Here is a 7,068-nt window from a genome sequence, read left to right on the forward strand (position 1 = left end):
GATGAACTCAACTGGTACCGGGGATTCAAGTCAACGGCACCGCCACCGCCACCGTGCGCTCTCCGGTAACACCGATGTGAAAATACACCCGAAAGGGGAGCCGAAGGGGAGGGAATCTTCTGTTAATCGGTAAGGCAATAACTCTTGTACAATTACAACTGTCTATTGAACGTGCTCAGCATCCTCCTAACACTCACCGACGAGATCAGACAAGTAACTTTCCGTCAACATGATGTGCTGCGTTCGTAAATACGCTCTGGACATCTGATCAGCGCTCACGGAATGCCTCTTGTCCAATCAAATCACTTAGTCCCTTTATGACGTTGAACCCAGTGTGCGCTCCGGCGCTCCCAGAGCGAATTTACGAACTATGTGTTTATCACCTAGGGTTTAGCACAAACATCAACAGGATTTTACTTAGTCATAGATGATGGTTTTAGATTATTTTGAATCTACATAATCTAAGATTCTACGGTTCTTAATCCCGTCCCCTGGCATTAGTTGCCCTGACCATAATGAGACGACATGAAAACAAAGATTCACCTTGCAAAGCAACAATTTCACTCCTGATGAAACTTTTGCTAAGTCTAGTCATGACACATGCATAGTGATTGGACCGTTGTTACACCAAGGCTATTTGACGCTTTCAAACCTTGAATAAGTGCATGTACATGTTTGTAATAATATTTGAAAATGTGAAAATATGATATTGTCCTTGCAGCACTGCACATAGCCTATTAAAACCACATGATTATTCAAACTTACTGTTACTCAAGAGCATGATGAATTATCCTTGTGGTTCCCCCCCCCCCCCCCCCCATTCTGCGGGCTCGTAGCTGAAAGGAATGCCAACTTGATTTAAAGTAGTCTAATGCAATTATGATTTAGTGTGACATTCCAGTTTTTTATCCATACAGTAATTATTGCCTGCTGGGGACATGAAGACTTATCAGAAATATGAAGTAGGCTTCGTCCATGCCTGTGCGTGTTGCTGCATTTGCCTGGCTGTGGATGACGGAGAGGCCAGGTGCATAGATCATAACTCTGACAGACATCTGTGACCAGCTAACCCTAACATTGAACATCCCAATTGGTTAACATTTGGTTTGGGTTAAAGGTTTGGTTAAGGTTTAGGGTTAATGTTTAGCGTTATGGTTTAGGATTAAGGGTTTGGTTAATGTTTAGGGTTAATGTTAATGTTTAGGGTTAATGTTAAGGTTTAGGGTTAATGTTAAGGTTTAGGGTTAATGTTAAGGTTTAGGGTTAACGGATAGGGTTACGACTACGATCAGGTTTAGGGTGTTTGGATACTGGTCACGAAGGTCCCTTGTTTCAGGGTTCTTCCTGCCACCGGTCCTATTGTTTTTTAGAGCATGTGCTACGCTGTAATGACCAAGATCGAACTGACTACAATGTGTAACGAAGCCAAAACAGATTTTCTATGCAATTACACCGGTGGTACCATACAATCTTGTGGTGGTTGTTGCTCTTTCACCCCAAAAAGTTGCAGATGACTCACTTTTTGACTCGGAAAATACTCCCTCTGACCTCTGAGGCCATCCGGAGCTGTGGTCAGCTGTTTTGAAGACGGCCAGTTAGACCTGGTGGTAGAGGCCTCTATCGCCTACTGCTGCCGTTGTCTGTTTGATTTGTGTGAAGCGGGACGTCCAAGCTCTGACAAGACTCCATTAGGGGAGTAAATGGCATTAGGAACCCCCTCAGGCCTGCTCTCTCTAGTACGGCAGGTGCTGATGCAAGCAGGAGACACAGATTAAATGCACTAGAGAAAGAGAGAGAGAGGGAGAGGTGGGGGGGTAGAGAGAGTGGGGAAGAGAGGAGAGAGGGGAGGGGGGGGGGGGGGAGAGAGAGAGAGATCTGACATCCCACCGTCCTGATTAGCTTTCCCTCCATTTGACTGATCCTCCATCACTCTCCTGCCTCACCCATAGATGGATGGATGGATGGATGGATGGATGGTTAGATAGAGATAGATAGGTTGATAGGTCTACACTGTTGTGTGACAAAGGTCACCTTGTCATTTCAGGTTGTTTATCTGTACGTGATAAAGAAGCACAAGGCTGACATCAGGTATTCCATCAACGTTGCTAAAGGAAAATCGAGGCTTATTTTTGATAAATCGCCTATAAGTCGTGCGAATCAAAATAAGCCTGGATTTTCTTTTAGTGACATTGATGGAATACGCCCCAGGAGACGCTAGTGGAGGTAGAAATCGGAGGAAGGGGCTCATTGTAATGCATGGAATGGAATGAGGAACGGTATCAGACACTCAGTCTAGTCTACCTCCACCATCCTCCCCTGGCTGACACCAGGGGGGTATTCCAAAGGACCAAAGGACAATCCAGGCTTATTTTTAAGTCTCGCGAGTGTTGAGACTGCTGCTCTCTCTCTGTCTGGTGTTCTGCCTCTGTCTCTGCCTGCTGTTCTGTCTCTGTCTGGTGTTCTGTCTCTGTCTCTGTCTAGTGTTCTGTCTCTGTCTCTGTCTGGTGTTCTGTCTCTGTCTCTGTCTGGTGTTCTGTCTCTGTCTCTGTCTGGTGTTCTGTCTCTCTCTCTGTCTGGTGTTCTGCCTCTGTCTCTGCCTGCTGTTCTGTCTCTGTCTGGTGTTCTGTCTGTCTCTGTCTGGTGTTCTGTCTCTGTCTCTGTCTGGTGTTCTGTCTCTGTCTCTGTCTGGTGTTCTGTCTCTGTCTGGTGTTCTGTCTCTGTCTCTGTCTGGTGTTCTGTCTCTGTCTCTGTCTGGTGTTCTGTCTCTGTCTCTGTCTGGTGTTCTGTCTCTGTCTCTGTCTGCTGTTCTGTCTCTGTCTCTGTCTCTGTCTGCTGTTCTGTCTCTGTCTCTGTCTCTGTCTAGTGTTCTGTCTCTGTCTCTGTCTCTGTCTGCTGTTCTGTCTCTGTCTCTGTCTGGTGTTCTGTCTCTGTCTCTGTCTGGTGTTCTGTCTCTGTCTGGTGTTCTGTCTCTGTCTCTGTCTGGTGTTCTGTCTCTGTCTCTGTCTCTGTCTGCTGTTCTGTCTCTGTCTCTGTCTGGTGTTCTGTCTCTGTCTCTGTCTGGTGTTCTGTCTCTGTCTGGTGTTCTGTCTCTGTCTCTGTCTGGTGTTCTGTCTCTGTCTGGTGTTCTGTCTCTGTCTCTGTCTGGTGTTCTGTCTCTGTCTCTGTCTGGTGTTCTGTCTCTGTCTCTGTCTGCTGTTCTGTCTCTGTCTCTGTCTGGTGTTCTGTCTCTGTCTGGTGTTCTGTCTGTCTCTGCCTGGTGTTCTGGTCAGAGGCCTTTGTCAGGCGAGAGAGGGAGTGAGCAACCCTGAAACTAGGTGGAAATCAATTAGATTCTCTTGTGGACTTTCCCATGATATGGTAACAAATATCTCTCCCAGAGGTTCTGGTAACAAAAGATTGTGTGTGTGTGTGTGTGTGTGTGTGTGTGTGTGTGTGTGTGTGTGCCCGCTCCGTGCCCTCCTCCGCCTCCTTACATCCCTCCACAGTGAGTCATCTGTCCAGCTGCTTCACACTGGAAAAACAAAAAGGCTTGTGTACCAGCTGGAGATAGCACTTCTCTCACACAGACACACACACACACACACACACACACACACACACACACACACACACACACACACACACACACACACACACACACACACACACACACATTTTACATTACCCTTTTGACATTTAGCAGACACCTTTATCCATAGAGACTTACAACAAATACATTTGTTTAAGTAAGTGAATCATCTATCCATCATTCATCATAAGAAAAAAGAAATCAATGCTAGAACCAGGGGCCATTGGCAGTCACAATGCTAAAAGAAGAAGTTTAATTACTTTAAAAAAAAAAAAAAGTATTTACAGTAGAGAAACGGTACAGGGGTGTAGTGGGGATGAAGAGGTCTTAGGAGAGACAGTTAGGGTGTAGCCTGAAGAGATGGGTGACATGGGTCATAAATCTACTGCGGAAGATAGGTAGTGACTGCAGTCCTGACAGCAGATAGGTAGTGACTGCAGTCCTGACAGCAGATAGGTAGTGACTGCAGTCCTGACAGCAGATAGGTTGTGACTGCAGTCCTGACAGCAGTGGGAAGCTAGTTCCACCAGTGGGGAGCCAGGACAGTGAAAAGCTGTGACCGAGATACACACACACACACACACACACACACACACACACACACTCACACTCACTCACACACAAACATACACACACACACACACACACACACACACACACACACTCACACTCACTCACACACAAACATACACACACACACACACACACACACACTCACACTCACTCACACTCACACACAAACATACACACACACACACACACTCACACTCACTCACACACAAACACACACACACACACACACACACACACGCTGCTCATATCCTCACACACTGTTAGCTACAGTACACAGAGCAGTACATTCTGTTCATTGCAGTGACCCTTGAACACAGGCATCATATGGGCATGACCCTAAGTACACACACACTCCCTCAGATGTCTACATGCCAACTTGATGATGTCATCATCAATATAGCTGCCCTGCGCAGGAAGACTCCCCCCCCCACACACACTCTTTTTCCCGTAACTCTAATCAGCTTCTCTCTCTCTCTCTCTCTCTCTCTCTCTCTCTCTCTCTCTCTCTCTCTCTCTCTCTCTCTCTCTCTCTCTCTCTCGCTCTCTCTCTCTCGCTCTCTCTCGCTCTCTCTCGCTCTCTCTGGTATCTCTTGCTCCTTGTGCCCAGTTCTGCCTGGGATGCCAATCCACACAACAACAACAGCAACAACAACAACAACAACAAGTTGCCAGGCAACAAGGCCCTAGTGACTCTCGTGTGTGTATGCATTGCAGACTTCTCTAACTCCAGTTAACTCTGGTTAACAGTCTAATAATATCGTATAACAGACTATAATATAACTCTGGTTAAGAGTCTAATAGTGTCATATAGTAGACTATAATATATAATAATAATAATAATAATAATAATAATAATAATAATAATAATAACTTTATATTTGTATAGCGCTTTTCCTGCAAACGTTGCAGCTGTATGTACCTCTGGTTTACAGACTAATAGTGTCAGATAACAGACTATAATATGCTTTTATCTATAGTGACCTGTAGTACAGTGTACATATTTTTATGGTCCCAGCAGGAATCAGTTATAAGACCTTCATTTTGAATGTAAACTCCCTCCCACACTCCCTTTCTCACTCTCTCCCTCTTTCCCTACCTCTCTCCCTCCCTACCTCTTTCCTTATTCTTCCCTCCCTCTCTCCTTCCCTCCCTCTATCCTTCCCTCCCTCCCTCCCTCTATCCTTCCCTACCTCCCTCCCTCTCTCCCTATCCTTCCCTCCTTCCCTACCTCTCTCCCTATCCTTCCCTCCTTCCCTACCTCCTTCCCTCTCTCCCTATCCTTCCCTCCTTCCCTACCTCCCTCCCTCTCTCCCTATCTTTCCCTCCTTCCCTACCTCCCTCCCTCTCTCCCTATCCCTCCCTCTCTCTCTCCCTTTCTGTCCCTCCCTCCCTCCCTCCCTCCCTATCCCTCCGTCCCCTATCCCTCCTTCCCTCCCTCCCCCCTCACTTCCTCCCTCCATCCAATCAGAAGTGTGTAAGGTGTACTACGGCATGCTGAGACCTTATCCGGCGTGACACACGTTCTGCTTTGATTAAAAGCCTGGTAGGACAATAGGCCCAGACTGAAGCCCTCTTCTGGTTCCTCCTGCCAGCTCCACTTTATCTCAGAGTCAGTCTGAACACACTGTGTGCTTTTTACAGAACATGTTCAGACACACACACACACACACACAGATAAGCACAAGTGGCACACACACACACGCACACACGCACACACACACACACACACACACACACACACACACACACACACACACACACACACACACACACACACACACACACAGAGAGACAGACACACCTTTGTATCCTGTGTGTTTATATAAATATCACTGTTATATACACCCATTATCTTGTAGTCAGTTTGTACACATTGTGTACTTTTACAGAACATGTTCAGACACACACACACACACACACACACACGCAGACAAGCACACGTGGCACACACACACACACACACACACACAAACACACACACAGTCAAGCACACGTGACACACACACACACACACACACCTTTTGTATCATGTGTGTTCATATAAGTATCATCCCAACACCTGTGATTTCAATAGGGGACTTGTAACAATTTTTAAACGTCCGATGTCATACCGTGATGAAGTCACGCCTCTGCTGTGTGTGTCCATGGCAACAGGCATACACATCTATGACATCTGCTCCCCCCATATCCATCACTACAACTACACTTTATTAGGAACACCTGTACACCGTCTCATTTATCCCACCGTGTTCCTAATAAACTGTGCGTGTGAGTGTACAATATCCATGACACCTGCTACCTCTCAGCCCCTCATTGGAAAGCAATTACAGGACTTCTTTAACGGACAGTGCACTTAATCCCCCCCTGCCCGTCTCCGCGGTTACGGCGTGGGATAAATCAATCCGAGAGAGCAGTTTAGGCCCCTGTCACATTCCCTTTAAATGCTAGCGTTAGCCTTTAGCCTCCGCTGGCCTCTCCCTTCCCCTGGACGGTTCATCAGCAGTCCTGTCACAGCCCAGCCTCGCCAGAGAGACAGGAGAAAATGGGGCCATTTCTCACACGCGCACACAGTCTCACACACACACACACACACACACCCAAAATCACACACTCTCACACACACACACACACACACACACTCACACTGTCACGGTCACACACACACACACACACACACACACAAAATCACACGCACGCACACACACACACACACACACACACACAAAATCACACACTCACACTGTCACTCTCACACACAAACACACACACACACACACACACTTAGAATCTAAACGGTTTCCGAGCGCGCTGGTCTCCCCGCTGCAGAAGGCTGATTTAGGGAGGCTGAGGGTGGGTGGAGGACCAGATGATTGTCCCTCAAGTGTGTGTGGCTGAGTAGACCTGGTGAGGCGTGAATACAGCAGCCC

General features: G+C 47.0%; 1 protein-coding gene across 1 annotated transcript in view; it reads left to right on the forward strand.

Annotated features, from left to right (window-relative positions):
- Positions 1-7,068, forward strand: part of rassf7a (Ras association domain family member 7a) — a 66,029-nt gene continuing 58,961 nt past the window's right edge. The window contains exon 1 of the mRNA XM_080544954.1: positions 1-129. The gene's annotated coding sequence lies outside the window, so the exon portion shown is untranslated. The remainder of the gene's footprint in view (positions 130-7,068) is intronic.

The sequence above is a fragment of the Nansenia antarctica genome, assembly GCF_963989245.1.
Source record: "Nansenia antarctica genome assembly, chromosome: 14".
Lineage (NCBI taxonomy): Eukaryota > Metazoa > Chordata > Actinopteri > Argentiniformes > Microstomatidae > Nansenia > Nansenia antarctica.